This window comes from Aethalodelphis obliquidens, unplaced genomic scaffold (assembly GCF_003676395.1).
Source record: "Aethalodelphis obliquidens isolate GAN/ISIS:26980383/991018 unplaced genomic scaffold, ASM367639v1 scaffold100, whole genome shotgun sequence".
Classification (NCBI taxonomy): Eukaryota; Metazoa; Chordata; class Mammalia; order Artiodactyla; family Delphinidae; genus Aethalodelphis; species Aethalodelphis obliquidens.
In genome coordinates, this window is record NW_020838044.1 from 431,146 (window position 1) to 450,532 (window position 19,387).

General features: G+C 38.8%; 1 protein-coding gene across 5 annotated transcripts in view; it reads right to left on the reverse strand.

Annotated features, from left to right (window-relative positions):
• The window catches only part of VAV3 (vav guanine nucleotide exchange factor 3), a 396,308-nt gene that overhangs the window by 97,566 nt on the left and 279,355 nt on the right, over nt 1-19,387 (reverse strand). The window lies entirely within an intron of this gene.

Consider the following 19,387-nt stretch of genomic DNA (forward strand, 5'->3'; position numbering starts at 1 on the left):
ACTTTTAGGCCCCTGATAACTCTCCAATCTCATCTTGTTCCAATCTCACACTTGCTCACTGTTTTCCATCCTACTGAGCTTTTTATACTTGCTTAAACACGCTGAGCAAGTGGGTCCAGCCAAGACAGTCTACGTTATGAACCCTGACTTGTAATTCTATACTTACTCATTTACTTGTTACCTGCCTCCTCTCTTTTCATTTTCTATATATTTGTACTGCCTGTTTGTATGATAAACATTTATTATTTTCATAATCAAATTTGGTTTTTATTAAACAAACTACAACTTCATCTTTAGTTTTGACTTGCTTTTGAACTGTATTTATTTGTGCTTTTATCTATAACTATCAGGATGCTACCTGTAACTGAAATTTTGCAGGAAATAAAATTATTTTTAAGGTACAAAATTGCTAATATATTTCATAAAAGCCCTTAATAATGACTCTCTTAATAATTTATAGTCATCCTGAATATCTTTAAATTAGGTGACTTGCCTAATTTATGGAAAAATACTTTTTTATTCCTATACAATCAATTGCTAATCAGCATAAAAATAACACAAGTTCTAACATAAAAAGTGGCATATGCTTTCTCGAACAGTCTGCCCTAGCTTCTTCCTTCTACTCCCCGGCTCTTCTCTATTATTCTCTTTTCTCTTGACCTCCCTACTTCCTGCGATCCCTTGCTTGAGTAGCAGAGAGCATATTCAGTTGCATGCCTAAAACATTCAGATGTGCACAGACAGGGTTTATTGATTTGTAAGTTCAAATGAAGAGCATGGGCAGTTGGTATTCCTGACTGCAAGTTTCAGAGAAAGCAAATGACTCTGGACAATCATTTTGGTGTGCTGATTATCTTTTTAAGAGGTCAGGGAACCCTTAGGTCAGAGACCAACAATCAACCTATCTACATAAAAATGCACAAAAACTGAACAGTCTCTTTACCCTTCTTATGAACATTCTTCTATAATAAACTTCAGAAATAGGAAAAAGGAAAATTAGAAGAGCCATCTCCTCTTTCTAAAACGGCACAACACTGAAATTATTGACTTGGAAGAACTTCCAATCTGCTAAGTCTTTATAAACTGTTATGAGCCCATTTTCAAACTCTGAGAATCCACGGTCATCCCATTATCTGACAGGGAGCTCTAAGGTTTAGTTTCTCCCCCGTTGTTTACCTTGATTTTTTAAAATCCTCTTTAATCTTCTCCTGAAATAAAAAGTAATTCAGTTCAGATAGAACCATTTAGTTACAATCTTATGAATTCAGATGTGAACTGAGTATAAATTTACCCGTTTGAAATCAAGTGAATGTATAACTATTACTCAAAGCCAGCAATGTTTCATAGGAGCAGACTAGATACTATCTTCATTTCAATGTGGTGAAACTGTCTTTGTTCACATTCCCTTTGCCTGGGGCTACAGATCAACAACCACCATGTCTACATAAGAATGTACGTAAAATGAAAACATTGTCCCCTTCTCGGGAACATTCCTTCTTAACACTATCTATAAAAAGGAGAGGGAAAGATAACAGAAACCACACTGTTGTGTATTGAGTATTGTTGTATATTGAGTTGTGTATTCTTTTGAAATAACGCTGTTCTAGCAATGGAAACACTGCACACTAGCATGGAATGTGATTTGATCAAAGACGCTTCTTAGGATAATTTAGTCAAACATTTTTATTTACATATAAAACAACTCAAGTCCAGTTGCTTATAGCCAGCTAAAAGCAAAAACTGGTGTTCTTTCCAACAACAATCTGTCACCCAGTGAGGGTGACTAGAAAAAACAAGGGAAGATTATGGAAAGGTCATATATGATTGTTTCAGATTTAGGTATTTAATGAATAAATCACTACCTTTCCCCAAGAAAGGGAAAAGAATCAGATTCAAAATGTTCCAATGGGAATGAGTTTTTATATGCAACAGAAGACCCTTCAAACTATTATAGGAAGTTCAGAGATTGCATTTCAAAATCTCTATAGCCCAGAGGTTATCATACTCAGAGTATATATTCCGTCTCCATCCTATAAACTGACTAGGAATACTAAAAAGTTATGGTATTAGCCTATAAGCTTTTGTCCTCTATAGTTTTTCAATTGAAAATATTTCAAATATACATAGAATATTGACTTTAGAAATAGTACTGGAGTTTTTTTTCGGCCCTTCAAAATCTTAACTTTTTTTCTCCCTCTCCTATCAATTCGAAACTATTACTTCTCTTCCTAGTCTTTTTTTTCCCTCTGTTCTTACTTTCCTTAAGGTTAGCCATATTCTGTCCCCAAATTTTTAGCTTACTATCTTTTTTTTCCTACATAAAGAGCTTCTTTCATCAACCTTAAATACCAAAATTATGTTACGGTTTCAACTTGTTCAAATTTAGCATAATAGGCTATTTAAATGGTTAGACACCATTGCTTCTAATCATCTAAAAAATGGCAAAAATTAAATGAAACCTATATCCTAAGGGTATAATAAAAATATAAAAGTAATAATTATTAAAATGTAAACTGTGGACTACAAAGAAAAATATAAATGTTAAAAATAATAAGAAATTGTGCCAAAAAGTTATGAATCATCTAGAAGGCAGTTACACAGCTAAAAGCAGGACTGTGCAAAGAAAAGACATACTGAGATAGTGTTTCATTCTGCCTCACTTCTCAAAGACCATTGAATACAAAGACATTGTATCGAAGAGACATTGAATACAAAGTTCACATACAGTTTATAAAAACACCTGATTATAACATATACTAATATGGCACATAACTCTAAAGCCAAACCACTGACTTCTCATTAACTTATACATCATGAAAAAAAAGTCTGTTCCTAAAGATGACCTTCTCCTGAGTTCTTGGACAGAGTCTGATCATTTCACTTAGGTGTTTCTTGCTTCTCAGTTAAGACAAACTCCTGCAGAACAATGAACAAAACTTCTCTTTCCTTGCCAATATCCCAGTGTTCATCCCATCACAGAAGTGTGATATACACTGGGTTGAGCCCTAGGAATTGGCTGCTGTTGACTGTTTTTGAAGTACAAAAAAAGGCAGTTTCCTATGGCTTAACCTAAGATTCTTTCAATGCACATGTATTGAGTACCTAATATTAATGAAGTCGCAGCAAAAAGGCCTGCTTGAGCTCAAATATGACAAACGCTGGCAAAATTCTGTGTAGAAAAGAACACTCCATGTAAATCTGTACTTGGGCATTGGCTCTGTGGAGCAGCATTAATTAGTAACTCTGTTCAATAAATTCAATGAACATTTTTTGAGGCCCTTGTTCCCATCTACCTTGGAGCCATAACTCTTTTGAAAAACCTAGTTACAGAATTTTTTTTTCAGGTTTCAACAGTAAGGATATCCTATTTTGCCCTTTGAAGCTGGGAATATAATTGGTGACAGCAGAGTCCCTATTTATTTTATTCCTGTAAAAATTTTTTCCTTCTATAGAGAAAAAAAATTTTTTTTATCTATTACAAAATCACAAAATAATTATTTTTGTCTTTAGAGCAGAGACTGCTTAAATCATTTATCTTTGTTTTATTAACTTCAAGCACAGTGCTTGGTATGAAGTAAAAACTTGGTAATGAGTGATTAAATTTAATTTTAAAACAAACATACATGGCAAAACCAAATTAATATTTCTTTTTCCTGTTATCTTAACAGATTTAATAATTTATGATATTTGTTCTTAAAACACTTTGATTTAACCACTAAGAAACAGAAATCATGGCAGTAATTTCTGCATTTTAGTTATCAAGTTTAATTAAACATCAAAGAGGGCATGGTAAACACAAAGTTAAAAAAAAATCCAGAGTGTCCACCTGAGTAACTGAGGCAGTACATTCTTTCTCAAATTCTAAGATTTCTCCAGGGACTATTTCATCAAACAGATAAACTCATAAGCTAGTTCCCCAGTATACCATGTATACCAAGCTTTCCATTGTCTTCCAAATTGTTTCCCCTTTTTCTGCCTCCTAAACTGAAAGATCCTTATAGAATATATCTCTGTTTTTGTCAAATTTCACCAAGACCAAATAAAATGATTTCGCACAAAACTGAGAAGTTAAGTTTAAAAATGCTTTGGGGGCTTCCCTGGTGGCGCAGTGGTTGGGAGTCCGCCTGCTGATGCAGGGGACACGGGTTCATGCCCTGGTCCGGGAGGATCCCACATGCCGCGAAGCGGCTGGGCCCGTGAGCCATGGCCGCTGAGCCTGCATGTCTGGAGCCTGTGCTCTGCAACAGGAGAGGCCACGGCAGTGAGAGGCCTGCGTACCGCAAAAAAAAAAAAAAAAAAAAAACTTTGAAAAGTTACAAGTATTTTCCCACATATATAATACTTTGGAATCTACAGATATTTAAAACATATTCATTGACAAGTTTGGTAGATTCTCTGACTCTTGGTTGTCTAATTCAGTCGTAAATATGAGAGGCATTAGAGATGCAATAATGAGTAAGAGATAAAGTCCCTTTCCTTAAGGAGCTTGACATCTTGTAGGGGTAGGGAGGAACACATACACTCCTACACAGAGTGACACTGCTGTGATTGTGACCAACGTGTTGCTATGGAAATGCTCAGCAGAAGCACCTAAATCAGGGAGCTTAGAAGACTTTCGGGGGAAGTAGACTCTAAGCGGAAACTGAAGTATAGATGGGCATCAGCCAGACATAGGAGAGTATATACATTGCATCCCACTTAAAGAGGCACAAATCTTTGTGCTTGTATGACTTCCTTCAGCAGGACTCTGCAATTCAGCTGCATGAGCAAAGACAGGCTGATTCAGAAAACAGCACAAAAGGGTTCAAACGTTGGACCACAGAAACTAAGCTGATCAGGCAAGGCAGCAAACAGAGGAGGGGCTGATGAACAGAAAGGCAGCAGAGGCGCCAAGGATTGAGGTGAGAAAATGAGATATTTGAATTTAAGGTTTTAGAAATGGAATGACTCTGGGTGATGACAAGGCCCCAGGTGAGGCTGACATGGAGAGGGGCAGAGGTGACTCAACATGAAAATGTCAGTGTCAGGTGAAATGAGGCTCGGGTTTGGTGAGTCATCTACAATGTGAAGTCATGCAGGTTGAAGACAATATACTCTTTTTGTGTGAGATAAAATCACGGAGAGGATCCCATGGGAGAGGGCAGTAAGTGTAATGGTCATAAACACGGGTTTTGTATCAAATAGGTCTAAGGTTGAATGCCATAAACACTTCATTACCATGTCTGGAAAATGGGTATATTGATAGCACTAATGATTATGTGAAATAATTAGCATTTAGCACACTGCCTGCCATGTGGTATGAGTCAAAAGATGTTTGACCCCTAACTAGTTCTATGTAATCATTCTTCTGTAGTAAGTTATTTTCATTAACCTACTTTACCTGAGTAACTTAGATCCAATATTCCTATGCCTCAAAATGTTACAAAAACAAGAAACATTTATATGTGATAATAATATCAAGCAATCTTCAGGCAAAATACTTTTAATTTCAATGTAATTACTAAAAAGTATAGTAATTAAAATTTTGTGGTATTAGTGTAAGGATAGAGAAACATACCAATGGAACAGAGTAAAGAGCCTAGAAACACATCATCTATGTATCCAGATGACATAAAGACGAAGTGTGAAAAGCAAAACTGTAAAGCTGGGGCTTCCCTGGTGGCGCAGTGGTTGAGAGTCTGTCTGCCGATGCAGGGGACACGGGTTCGGGCCCTGGTCTGGGAGGATCCCACATGCCGCGGAACGGCTAAGTCCGTGAGCCACAACTACTGAGCCTGCGCGTCTGGAGCCTGTGCTCCACAACGGGAGAGGCCGTGACAGTGAGAGGCCCGCGCACCGTGACGAAGAGTGGCCTCCGCTCGCCACAACTGGAGAAAGCCCTCGCACGGAAACGAAGACCCAATACAGCCAAAAATAAATAAATAAATTTAAAAAAAGATCAGATTGCCCAAGTGTTGTAATTGGTTGAAGCTAGGGCTCACTACATTATCCACTTTGCTATTCTGTATATTTGATATTTCTCATAATAAGCAATATTTTAAATGTAATAACTTATCTGGAATTGGAAATTAGTCAAAAAAACTGTAAAGCTTTTAGAAGACAAGATATTAAACCATCTTTATGATATTAAGTAGAGAAGGATTGCTTATGCAAGACATGGAAAGAACATAATGAAAGATCACTAAATTTGTTTCCATTAAAATTTAAAACTGAAAAAGAGACCACTAAAACAGCAGATGCATACAATTAAGATAACCAAAGGATTAGTACCCCCAATATATAAAGAACTCCTAAAAATCAGAAGAAAAAATATAAACAGCCCAACCAAAAAATGTGAAAAGACTATGAATAGGTAATTCACAGATAGGAGAAACGGAATGAATCTTACACATGTGAAAAGATGCTCATTGTCAGGTTCAGGTATTTATTTCGGAGGGGGGGCAAAATTTAAAACAATGAAATAGCAATCTAGACTATTTGTATTGGTAAAATCTTACAAATCAATAGCACAAAGCATTGTTGAAGATTTAAGGGAACAGGAACATTTTGAACAGGATCTAACAAATAGCAAAATGTTAATATCTATTTACTCTTAGTAGTAAGTATTACCTACATCTATCATATTATTTTTGGTATGTTTGAAACGTTTCACAAATGTATTTTTAAATTTTATTTAAAGGTTTTTGATCTAATAAAATATTACCTTTTTAAAAAAAGTAATTTATTTATTTTTGGCTGTGTTGGGTCTTTGTTGCTGTGCGTGGGCTTTCTCTAGTTGTGATGAGCAGGGGCTACCCTTCGTTGCGGTGCGCGGGCTTCTCATTGCAGTGGCTTCTCTTGTTGCGGAGCACAGGCTCTAGGTGTGCAGCCTTCAGTCGTTGTGGCACGCAGGCTCAGTAGTTGTGGCTGGCGGGCTCTAGACCACGGGCTCAGTAGTTGTGGCGCACGGGCTTAGTTGCTCTGTGGCATGTGGGATCTTCCCGGACCAGAGCTTGAACCTACGTCCCCTGCATTGGCAGGCGGACTCCCAACCACTGTGCCACCAGGGAAACCCTAAAATACTACTTTGAAGAGTTTTAAATGACCTTAAAAGTAGTTTATCTTGTATTTATCATGAATGCTATAAGAAACACAGAAAAAAACTGTAGTTTCAGTGAATGTAAACTAGCAAACACAACTTGCTATGCACTGCAATAGTGCTGTTGCTACTTTTAACTTTATTTAAATCTTTACCATTTGAATATATCTGAACTTGTTGAATACGATGCTATGACTGACAGCAGAAAGTACTAAAGTGTTAAAAAATGGGAGGTCCTATTATACAGAAATTATCCAAGCTCCTGGCTCCCGCTGCAGCGCCTTTTCTCCCCTGTATACACTCTGACTACCTGTGACAATCTTTCAGTAACACTCTCAACAAGGGTCCCCACAGAGTGGAAGCTGAGTAAATGTTACTCTGACATACAAGCCTAACCTCCAGCTTCAGCATAACCTATCACACGTATTTCAAGGAAGACAATCATTTCTATTTCTTGAATAATTAAGGTAAGACTTCAGTTTATGAAACAAAACAATCTAACAAAGGTCAGGTCAATATGGTAGAAAGGTGACATTTATGAGCAAATTCACATCTATAAAGAAAGCCACAGCCTAAAAATAAGAATTATTTTTTTTAAGCAGAATTTCAAATTTCATAGCCTATGCTCTCTCTATTTTCCCTTTCTGGCTGTCTCAGGTAGTAATGAGTGTCATAGAAGAGGGCGGCTAAGAAAGAATTGTCACACACAGGACTTAATCTCTCTCTACATTTTGTCCTCAGACTGGCCGCTGGGCATATATTGTCTTTGACACCACAGTGGTTCATATAACCTTGAACATATTACTTTTGATCTCACCATGACATGGCCCCAGAGGTCAACTGCAGTTCTACACAGCTACAAGAGGCAGGGCAAAACACACAATTCAATGTAAAGATTGCAACCAAGCGTTTTCTGGGATTCACAGAATACATCTTATGATGAAAGGTCTATTTATTAACTGTAAACATGAAAACAGAGCTAAAAATTAAGACGGCATTTTCATACTTGCTATTCAGTGATATCTGCAGATGTTTCACAAGAACTACTGAAAATGTATGTCCAGCAACTTAAATACTAAATCACTTTATTAGTACAATCACACAAGAGAAATTGCCAACTGATTGCTATTAGTACAGCTACACAGGGGAACTATAACTAGAAAATCTATAACTGGGGTCCTAGTTTTTATTTTGGCATAGAATTTATAGAAGGACACAAGCATTTCATTAAATGTTATTTTCCCTCAATTCTCCTACTGGGCACAATACTTCAATATGTCTTTTTAGTGGAAAAACACTCCTGTTCAAATAAGTGACCTCAATAAAGTTACTAACATATAAATATAGAACATAGCATTATAAACATACAGCTACAGAATAAAAGGTTTGTTACTTAAAAGCTGTACATAGAAAATACGACTGGGAATTAGATAAGTTCATCAAAGAAATTCACTTGTATAAATAAATAAATGGCTAACAGTTGCTCCTGTCAAAATGAAGAACCACTTACACTTCTAAGCATCCTATAGACTACAGCACTTTACAATATTCATAAGGAAAATGTTGCGGAAGTTTCTTCTTTAAGTACTCTGGAGTACTGATAACGCGATTGCTCTTTTATAAGGAAGCACTTATATTTTTATGTAAATATAACTACATATAAGTACCAAATACAAAGAATATTTTCTATTTTTACATAACATTCTTGGCATCTATAGAAATGTATCCCAAATTAGTCTTTATTTTTTTTAGGAAGTACTTACTAAGCAGCTACTATATATCACCTACTATGTTAGGTCTTAGGGATACCTGATTACCTGTTCTTTGTTTTCTGCTGAACATTTCTTTTCCGCTGAAGGTTTCTTTTCATACATGAGTTTAAATATACAACTAGTTTTCTGTAAAATCTACTGAGTAGGTAATGAAGCCTCTAAAAAAAGTGGTGAGGGCTAAACCAGACCTTTCCTATGGCCCATCTTCACAAGCTTAACTGACAAACAGAACAAATTTAAAAGGGCAAACATTTATACTTTTCTTTCCCCTACCTCTATACAAAGGAAAGCTTCCAAAATGCCATCATGTACAAGGGAAAGCTCTCCTACAACTGAAATTAAAATTCTTTGGCATCTGAAAAGTATTGCCACAGATAACCTGATTCATCTTTAATTTACTCACTTCTTTCCCCACTCCATGTTTTATCTTCCAGAGTTTATTCTCTCTTTAATTTCAGGCTATAGCATGTTGAAAACTCTGCAGTGCTTAGCGAGGGGGGATTCCTTTCCTTGAAGACCTCTTTCATGTAGCTATTATTCTTTGAATAACAGCATTGACAGTGAAGCCCACTTTCAAGGTGCTAAACTTGAGGATTTCTTTTTGCTGGGCTGTTGTATAATTGTTATTTTCATGCTAACTATCTCCAGTGAGTGGGAAGGCATGTTGAGGTTTAGTTCCCTTGGCTTTGAAACAAGATAACTAGAAAAGAAACTAATGCATGTGCCAGTTTTTCTAGACATCCGTCTGTCTCTTCACAGAAAGACAGAAATACACATCAGGCCACCACAGTGACCAATGGCTTTACGGCTTCCCTCTCTAACACATGGCGACTCTCACTTACATCCATTTACCCCTTTATGAAACACATCATTCACTATGGCTGCAAAGTGATGGAGACCTTAGGAGGTAATTTATTTGTTGATACTCTGGCTTTCAGTTTCTGTTTGTTTATCTTTTCCTAAGGCATCCATTTATCCTTGTATTTATTAATTAAAAAAAAAACTTCCAAATGCTCTCTTTATGCTTAGAATGGGAGTAATAAATAAGACAGGCGTGACTTCCCCTATAAAACTTGGAATCTAACAAAGAAAAAGAAAATTATACAATTATTATAAAACATTTTGAGTTTTATGGTGGAAAAATTGCAAATGCTGTGGAAAAGGCAAGAGGGCATAATCTCATCAGGGTTCAGGTCAGGAACCTACGATAGGGAAAAAGCCCTGTTACTATGAGAGCTTGTCAGCATGACTGTAGTTTATGTAATGTGATGCAGATGAAATGTTTTTCTATAAGAAATGGGATTTTAAAAAGTGCTCTTATTAAAGTTATAAAAATTTATGGAATCTTAAATAACAATTTAAAGTTCATTTCTAAAACATAATTAGGATTATCTTTCAAACATTCATTCCAGTGCAGTTTATGATATGAAAGAACTGGAAACTATCTAAATGAATAGCAATAGAGAATTGGTTAAATTAAATTTAGGGTACATCCTTATAATTGAATAGCAAGCTTAAATTTTAAAATAATGTTACAGAAGACTGCCTAATGATATCGAATCATGTTCAAAGAGGTTTTGGGGAAAAAAAAAGCAGGTTGCAAAACAGCAGTGTCATAGTAGACGTCATTTCTTTGACAAAATAAACAAAAACAAAAACAAAAACCAGTATAGAGAAGCACAGGAAAAAGTTAGCGAAGACACTTACCACAATGTCAATAGTATGTATATTAGGATTAGAAAATTTTGAGAACTTGCTGCTTATCTAAATTTTCTACAGTTAACATCTGCTTCTTTTATAAAATTTTTTAAAACTTGTTGTTGTTAACAAAATCCTTCCAGGACACCTTGGTTGCCTGCGAAGTAAAGGCCAAAACTCTTTGTACTGACCATAAACCCAGGCCCGGCCCAGCTCTTTCCCACTCCACCATTCCAATCGCCAGCCTCCAGGGCCGCCTCTAGTCAATACTGCAGCCATATGTGACTCACGGTGAGCACCCTCTCAGGGCGGGCTTTGGCGGGCAGATGGCACATTCGTACAGAGAAACAGCTCTCCTGAGATGCTTTGGGAAGACACTTTCCCGTGCCAGGACCTGCAAGGCCCTGAGGAATGCAGGTTGGAGCTCCGTTCACTAGGCGCCTACGTGAAATGCACCCAGGCCGCACCACCCTTGCCATTCCCCGTGATGCACCCGAAGTGCACACGACCTTCTTCTGCCAAGTGGTCCAGGCACTGTCACATCGCAGGGCCCTGCTAATAGTTCTGTGATCACTGCGGTCCCACCGACTCTGGGACGCCTTCTGAGCCCTCCCAGGCAGATAGATGCTCCCCTCTGTTCCACTGTGTTTCCACAACCTTTTGCATCACTGTGACAGAAATGACTGCAGTGAGCATAAACTGCATATTAGTATTTCGTTCCTCCCCAGTGGAATATAAACTTCACAAGGTCAGGGACCATGAATTACTCAACTGTCTAACCTTACTTAGTATGGTGGTTGATAGCCAACAGTCTCTCAACAAACATCCATTGAATAAATAAAAGGCTGTGTGAATGTTCATCATTAAAGAAAAAATTTGTAAGAATAATTTTAATAAAATTTTAAAATGTATTTCTTGACAAATTCTCCTTGTACAAATAAAACAGCAACATAGGACCATTTTGTATGTTCCATATGTGTTGTTGCCAAATTCTCTATTTCAACTGAGTCATGACTTAAGACTCTGAGGACTTACAACAAAGATCATGAACCTGGAGTTCTAGTCTATACCTAACATACTCTGGGACTCAGCATTACCCGGTTTCTCCAACTGGATCTGCCAAGAAAAATAAAACTGGCACCCTAGATTGGTTGGGAGAAGTATTTTTCTCTCCTAAATGAAAAATAATTGCTTAGATTTTCCAGTCATTATGTGTCTGTAAGCAAATAATTAAATAGCTCTGAGAGCAAATGAAATTATAACTCATAATGTGACTAACTGCTTACATGGTATAGACCTGAAATTTTAACACCAGAGCACTGTGTTTAAAGTGACTGTGTCATTAAAAAAAAAAACGTTGTTTTTTTTTAACATTGAATCCACTTTGCAAAATGACACTGTCAACAAATTTATATGCCTATACCATCATCAATACAGAGGCATCCAGGCCCCTTTCTCCAATTAAAATTATATTTAAAAATATGACAGTGTTTTAAAAAAAGGTTACTATTAAGGCTGAAACATTGGAGAAGCTCAAAAAACATGTACAGAAGAATACCTTCTCAATTTTTACTTGGCTCAATTTGGATTTTTCCTTAAAGAATTTCTATAGGGGGAAAAAAAGCATCTGCCTGATGTAGGGATGATAAGGTCAGTGGGGTATAAGTTATCTCAGACACACACAGAGCATTTCCAGAGCCCAAACGCTGCTGCTCCTCAGATCAATGCTGTGGATGGAGGGCCACTAGTTATCTCTCCTCCTTTATTTTTAAAAATTATTTTATTTTATTTTATTTGGTATGCAGGCCTCTCACTGCTGTGGCCTCTCCCTCTGCGGAGCACAGGCTCCGGACGCGCAGGCCCAGCGGCCATGGCTCACGGGCCCAGCCGCTCCGCGGCATGTGGGATCTTCCTGGACCGGGGCACAAACCCGTGTCCCCTGCATTGGCAGGCGGACTCTCAACCACTGCGCCACCAGGGAAGCCCTCTCCTACTTTATTAAAAGCACTGAGAGTTGAATGGATTTTATTCAAGGACACTGGTCTTCAAGTTTCTTACAACCCCAATCCAACCAGACTGACAGATTATATGACAAGGTTTTAGCCAGAACATTTACTAACCAAATGAAAACTCTGCAATACACTATGCTTTAGAGAAAAATGCTAACAGAAGCATATTCTCTGTGTGCCTAATGGGTAGAAAAAGACATACTAGTCATATGAGTAATGGGCAAGGAAATGAAGCTAAAAGTTTCTAACTCTATCCAACCACTGTTTAAAATACTGGCAGTTAAAAAGCACTTGGAGAATGGGACGAATGTCAGTCAGAAAGCAGGAATTCCCAAACATGGAATGAGATGCCCACTATTTACAGCAATGTCCTGCACATCTGCTTCTATCTGCTGAGGCTGGTTTGTCCTCCTGAAGCTTCCCTGGGTTTTTCATTGTTCTTTATAAACCTAATCATATTTTAAATATGCCTAGGAATTTCTGTTTTAATGAGATCTGTGGTAACTGCTGTATAAACCAGGGAATGCATTTATAATTGGGACGTGTTACTGCAGCTCAGCCAGTTAGGAGTCATTGGAAGCCTCTGGGGAGGTGGTAATTACCTAATGCAAAGTTCATCAATGACTTTAAAATATACTTTCCATTTGTGAATATTCAAATGGCATTTTAACATATGAACTTTTATACTGTTGAATAGTCTTGTGTGAATCGGAGTTATAAAGAAATTTTATAATTAAAAAAAGGGTTGAGAAATGCATTGTCCTAAAATCAAATATTTCTAGGAGAAAAAAAAATTCCTCCTAACAAAATAAATATACATAATATTCCATTAGGGTTTTGAAAATATCTCTGGGTCTTCTGTAACCTCTATAGGTTAAGCTTAAACTCCCTCTAGATTTTTGAACTTTAGGTACATTTGGATTGAAAAATAAACATAGTGAAAAAACCACGACTGTCTAAATTCCTCTTCCATCAAACTTATTAAACTTAGAAGAATGTGAGAGGCAAAATTACATGCAACTTGATTCAAGATAATTGCCAATCAACTGGTCAGAGTTTCCAAAAAATGCCAATTTGCAAAATGAAGAGTTTACTAGTATTTTATCTCTGCTGAAAAACTGGATTGTCTTGCTTTTCTGTATCAGCAAATTCCCTACTATAATTCCAGCAAATAATGTTTGATATTCTATCACAGCTATTATAGATCCTAAATGCAACTCTTATTGTTTCAATTTGGCTCTAGTGGTTGATATTAGAAACATGATTTCACTTGAAGATTCTTGTAAAACTTATCAAAATATCACTTTACACACATGCTTGTGTTCTGTATTGCTATGGGTTTAGAATCTTTTATTCGTTGTTCTTGTGGTTTGAAAAAAAATTAACAAAGCTAGTGCAGACTCACTAATATTCAATATTTTTGTTTATATACACTAATCTGAAAAGTAAGCATTTAATAAAAATAGGGCTGCTGGCCTCAATAACAAACCATTTTCTTAATTTCCAAAGTATATATTAAAAAAAGAAGCATACAGCAGTTTGCCAAAGAGGTTAGAGAATCTGCACACCAGAAATCAGTGTTCCCTTGCATGAAGTTGAGCACACAATTCAGTTCAACACAGTTTTACTGAGCATCAACTATGTTCCAGATACTATGGGTATAAGTATGAAAAAGATGAAGTTCTAGCTATTAATTAAGGAGCTTATGAAAATTTTAGAAAACAGACATGTACCCAAATAATTTCCAAAAACTTAAAAAATACTATGGCGGGGTTGTCATGGGAGAGGAACCCATATAGCACACCAGCTGTGAGATACTGCAAGATGAGTTTCTTGGACTGAGTTTAGATGGATAAATGATAGATGAGTAAGATGAATAAAATGTATAGATGAATAATATTTAACCAGATGGAGAAGGGGGGTAAGGTTATTTTGGCCAGAAGCAAGAGTGGGAGCCAAGGTACAGAGGCAAGAAAGAAATCTGTGCATGTAGAAAACGACCACATACATCTCTGCTATTGCTGAAGAGGGCTAGGAATGAGTTCAGTAGGAAGCAGATCTTGGGAGTCTTATACACTTAGTATCTTGTAGCCTGGTTCTGAGGATGAGCTGAACAGTTGAAGCCAGGCAGGGGGCATGTTGCCCTCTAGGTTAATCATTTTTCTGATGGCACGGAGGAGGGAATAAGGGAAGTTAGGATTAGAAGAGGAGCAGCTAAGAGACTATTACAACAGTCAATAAATTGAATAATTATTTACTGTATACCTGTGCGGGGTGTGTATGGGAAAGGCTGCAGGAAAGTAAGGGGGGTTGGCATGTTCCACACCAGGCCACATAATAAGGTGGGGGGGGCATTGTCTAAGGAGAATTTTAAAACAATAATGAAACTGACCAGGGCTTCCCTGGTGGCGCAGTGGTTGAGAGTCTGCCTGCCGATGCAGGGGACACAGGTTCGCGCCCCGGTCCGGGAAGATCCCACATGCCATGGAGCGGCTGGGCCCATGAGCCATGACCACTGAGCCTGCGCATCCGGAGCCTGTGCTCCACAGAGGGAGAGGCCACAGCAGTGAGAGGCCCGCGTATTGCAAGAAAAAAAAAAAAAACTGACTAAAAGTCAGTTTGATTTTTTTTTTTTTTTTTAATCACCATGGGCCAGTAATTCTAAGTGAGGTCAGTGATAAAATATTCCTCCTGCCACGGGGTGGACCATTCCCACAGCACCAGCCTTCTTGGTTCATCACAGCTAAACACTTCTGTGCAAGGGGTCCTGCACTAAGACTCTCTGGGAGCTGGAAAGATAAAGACCAAGTGCTTGCCCTGAAAGGAGCTATCACCTTAGCAGGGGAGATAAGGCACACACCCCGATAACCATAACTCACAAAGAGACTTCCTACGACTCTGCCCTTCTCCAGTCAGACCGCAGGATCAACGGTGGGAAGCAAACCAGTCTTCCATCCCCTGCTTGCACATAGCCATCCCTGCTGAGGGCAGAGCCCGTGTCTTTTAGGTCACCTCTGAGACCCCCGTGTTCTGACCCGATCCAGAAGGAGGGTGTGATCCTTCTACATCCAGTCCTGCTGTGCACCTGCCATGTTCCTCCCTTCCGAAAAGTCACAGAGCCAGAAGGCACAGAAGCTTTCGTTGTTACTGCTTTGTACCTACACTAGCGATGCATAAATAAGGAAACAAAAGGCAATGGATATCATCTCTGAATGCACTGTTCAAGGGAGGTAGTGGTAACTGAGAGGGGAAGACAGCACACTGCAAAATCAAAGAGCAAGAGGGAGGAGTGTCTTTGGACAAAGCTATTGAGGTCTCTGTATTCATAGCAGCAAGTGCCCCAGAGAGGACAGGCTTTTATGCCATTGTTTCTCCCCCAACCTTCCTCTGTAAATATCTTAGGATACTAAGACCAGAACAGGCATTGGAAATCACCAAATTCAACCCAGCAATTTTCAGGCGTAAAATAAAGCCCAGAAAAGTTAACTGACTTGCCAAAGCCACACAGCTGGCTAACGGCCCTCAGGAATAACTAAGACAGTGCTTACTCTCGAGAGGAAAAAAAAAACACGGGTTAATGTCTGATTTCTTAAAAGCACAGGCCCTTGGAGAATAAAAAGCGACCTGAAGCAAGGCAGTGTCTACAGTTTGGGAAGGGGTGTGGGGGTCTCTAGGACTGCAATGTCAACGCCCCTCCAAGCAAGCGGGTGAAATTCTTGCTGCCTGGACACGTGCCATTCTTCCAAGAGCAGCACAGTAGATCACCAGGGCTCCCAACTTGCCACTCGGTCTTTTGTACTCCTGTTGCAAGATCATTTACTGAGATCTGAATTTGTATGGGTTCTCCCAGTATTTTCCCTTTCTCCCTCTTATAATCAGGTAGCTCAGGTCTTTGTTTTCTTGCCTTAGTGAACACTGCAGGATAGAGAGCAAAGGCTTTCAGAAATCACTGATTCGCCCAGCCCTCTGTAAATCCTGAGTTACTGAAGAGATGATGCTAGGTGTGTTCCAGAGGGGAGAGGAAAGAAGGGTCAGCCTTTGAGAAAACCAACAGAGGAAGGAGGAGGTTCCCCAGAGGGAAAGGGGACAGAGGTGTGGGGATTCCAGGGCACCCAGGAACTGCTTACTGCTCTGGGGCTTCTCCAGGGGGAAAGCAAGACTTTGGAGCTGCATGGACACCTAGCAAGGTTGGCCCTGAGCCTCAGACACCCTCCTGATCAGGAACAGACAGTCTTCAAACATCAAGGAGAGGTTTAAGGCCATGGAATTAAGTTGATTTTAAGAAAAAAAAATTTAAATGCTGTCATCTCTTGCACTCTTAAATTTATGGACTGAAATTTCCACCAGCTGCCTTCTGAAGTGTGTGTCAGTCTGGAGACATAGTAGAGGGTTCAACATCCTCTAAGACAGCCAAGCTGTGCCTCGCTTCTTATCCCGAAAACGTTGCACTACCTGCCTGGCACTGTCAGCTCCCTTTAAATATTAATCTACAGCCTTTTAAATATTATAATTACCTCTACATATGACACACTGCTACCATTATCCCCTGATAACGGAAAATCTTTTACTTTTAAAAATAATACTAGCTAACACTTACATAGGACTTACCATGTGTTAGGCCTTAAGAGCTTAATACATATTAACTCATGTTAAGCCTCATGATAATCCTATGAAGTGAGTCTTATTATGATCCTCATTTTAAAGAAGAGGAAGTTAAGGCACAGAGGGGGTAAGTAACTTGAACAAGGTCACAGAGCTGGCAAATAGTGGATACTGTGTTGAAATCCAGGCAGCCTAGCTTTGGAATCCATGTACTATTAATTTCCCCCAAAACATTATAAGCCAGACATGCGGGAGCTAGCAGCCTGTTCTGCTGCCTCTGCTCTAATGGGACTGGTTTCTTAAAAGCAGAACAAACAAGACCATAGCATCGCCACCGGCCTCAGGAGTCTGAAGCCTGGGCCCTACCTCTACAGGTCTCAGCTCGCCTTCCACACCTGCCCAGATCCGGATCCTGAAGACGGTGGTGATGACAACAGATATGATTTATTCAGTGCACACAAAGAGCCAGACGCTGGGCTAATGCTCTACGAATCCCTCCTCTCAGTTAATCCACGTACAGCAATTATGGAAGGCGGATACCAATATTACTCCTACTCGACAGAGGACAGAATAAGGCAAAAGAGGTTGAGCGGCTTCCTAAAATAAAGGTGCACCGCTAAGTGGCAGAGCTAAGCCCTGAGCCAGGCGATGCCAACGACAAAGTCTAATTTCTTAACCACTTATACTGTCTGGCCTCCTACACAATGCACGTAAGAGCACGCCTGTGATGGAGCAACAATGCGGGAAATAGAATCCAACAAGGTCTCCGTATTTGCCTGGGAAATTAGATATAATTTACACTCAAAATAGTGTAAACAGATTTCTTATAAGGAATATTACCATAATGAAAGAGTGAGACCCTTGACTGTTGACAGTTTATGTTAGGATTACACACACACAGACATGACCAACAATAAAGCATGGAAAAACATAATCAACCTCTATAAATTATTTAAAATACCCAAATCATGCCCAAATCCTGTTTTCTACACAAAAACTAATGAAGATATTAAGGAAAAAGACAGTATGTATAGAGAATAAACAGAAGCAGCATTTATTACATTTGTTTGGGGTCATTTCCTGATATTTTGCTATGATTTTATTATCTAATCCTATTAAAATCAAAGCAAAGACACACTAATGAAAGCTCTAGAATGCTGTAGGGAATGAGCTTCCTTTCCTGGCTGGAAATGTAGTGACCCTGGGTTGGCAGGGACTCGAGGGGCCATCTATGTTCCTACTTGCCTTGCCCATCCCTGCCCAACTGGTGGTCCTCTTTCATCTAGGACCCAAACATTCATCCATGCAATAGCAAAACTCCCCCTGTCCAGAAGCCCTGACATCAAGGTCATATTCCTCCTTCCTCTGGAGATTAGCAATTCAGAGTGCATAGCCTTCACTGTGACCAGAACTCTCTCCCTATAGCCTTCCTCAGCCCACTTCCTCCCTCCCCTGAGCATTGGGTGTGATCCATAGCTGAGGCCATCCTGGATACAACATAAATCTCCTTGAGAAGTGCACTGATTTAGCGAATGTGTACTCCCCCACCGACCCCCGCTTCCCACAACAAGAATCCTAATGTTTAGTTAAAAACATTTAATGTTTTTACTGGTTATGGAAACACATATATAAAATTTTTATAAAACTGTGATTGAAAGCTCAGCTTCAGTCTTTACTATTTATGAGAACTCGAACACATGCCTTAAACTCTCAGGACAGCTTCCTCATCTGTAAAATGGGCATAAAATCTACCTCGGAGGCCTGCTTGTGAGAATTAAATATAAAGTATACAGAAATTCCTGCACATGAATAATTATCACTAACATTCACCCCATGGTGAATGTCTACATCAGATATGTTAAGAATTAAAGTTGTGGTGTACAATGAAATGTGTAGCACACCAGCAACTTCTCCCTCATTGTATTAAGAGGAGGGAAAATTGGAAGCAAGGTCCCTGGGATCTACGTTTGTGCAGATTGGAAAAGAGGAAAGTGACAGTTCTAGAAAAAATTTACTCTCAAAGGAATGTACGTGGTTCCATAGGAATTTCTAAGGTTTAATATTAACTTTAGTTTATATTTTTAAGTGAAGCCTACAGTTAGGCATGCTACACAGGAAATGGAATTTTCAGCTTTTAGTTGGCAGTGTCTTATTCTGGAAGCATCCTGTAACAGTTAGTTCCCAAGCTACTTACTGCAACCTGTTTATCTGAATTCTCTTCAACTCTT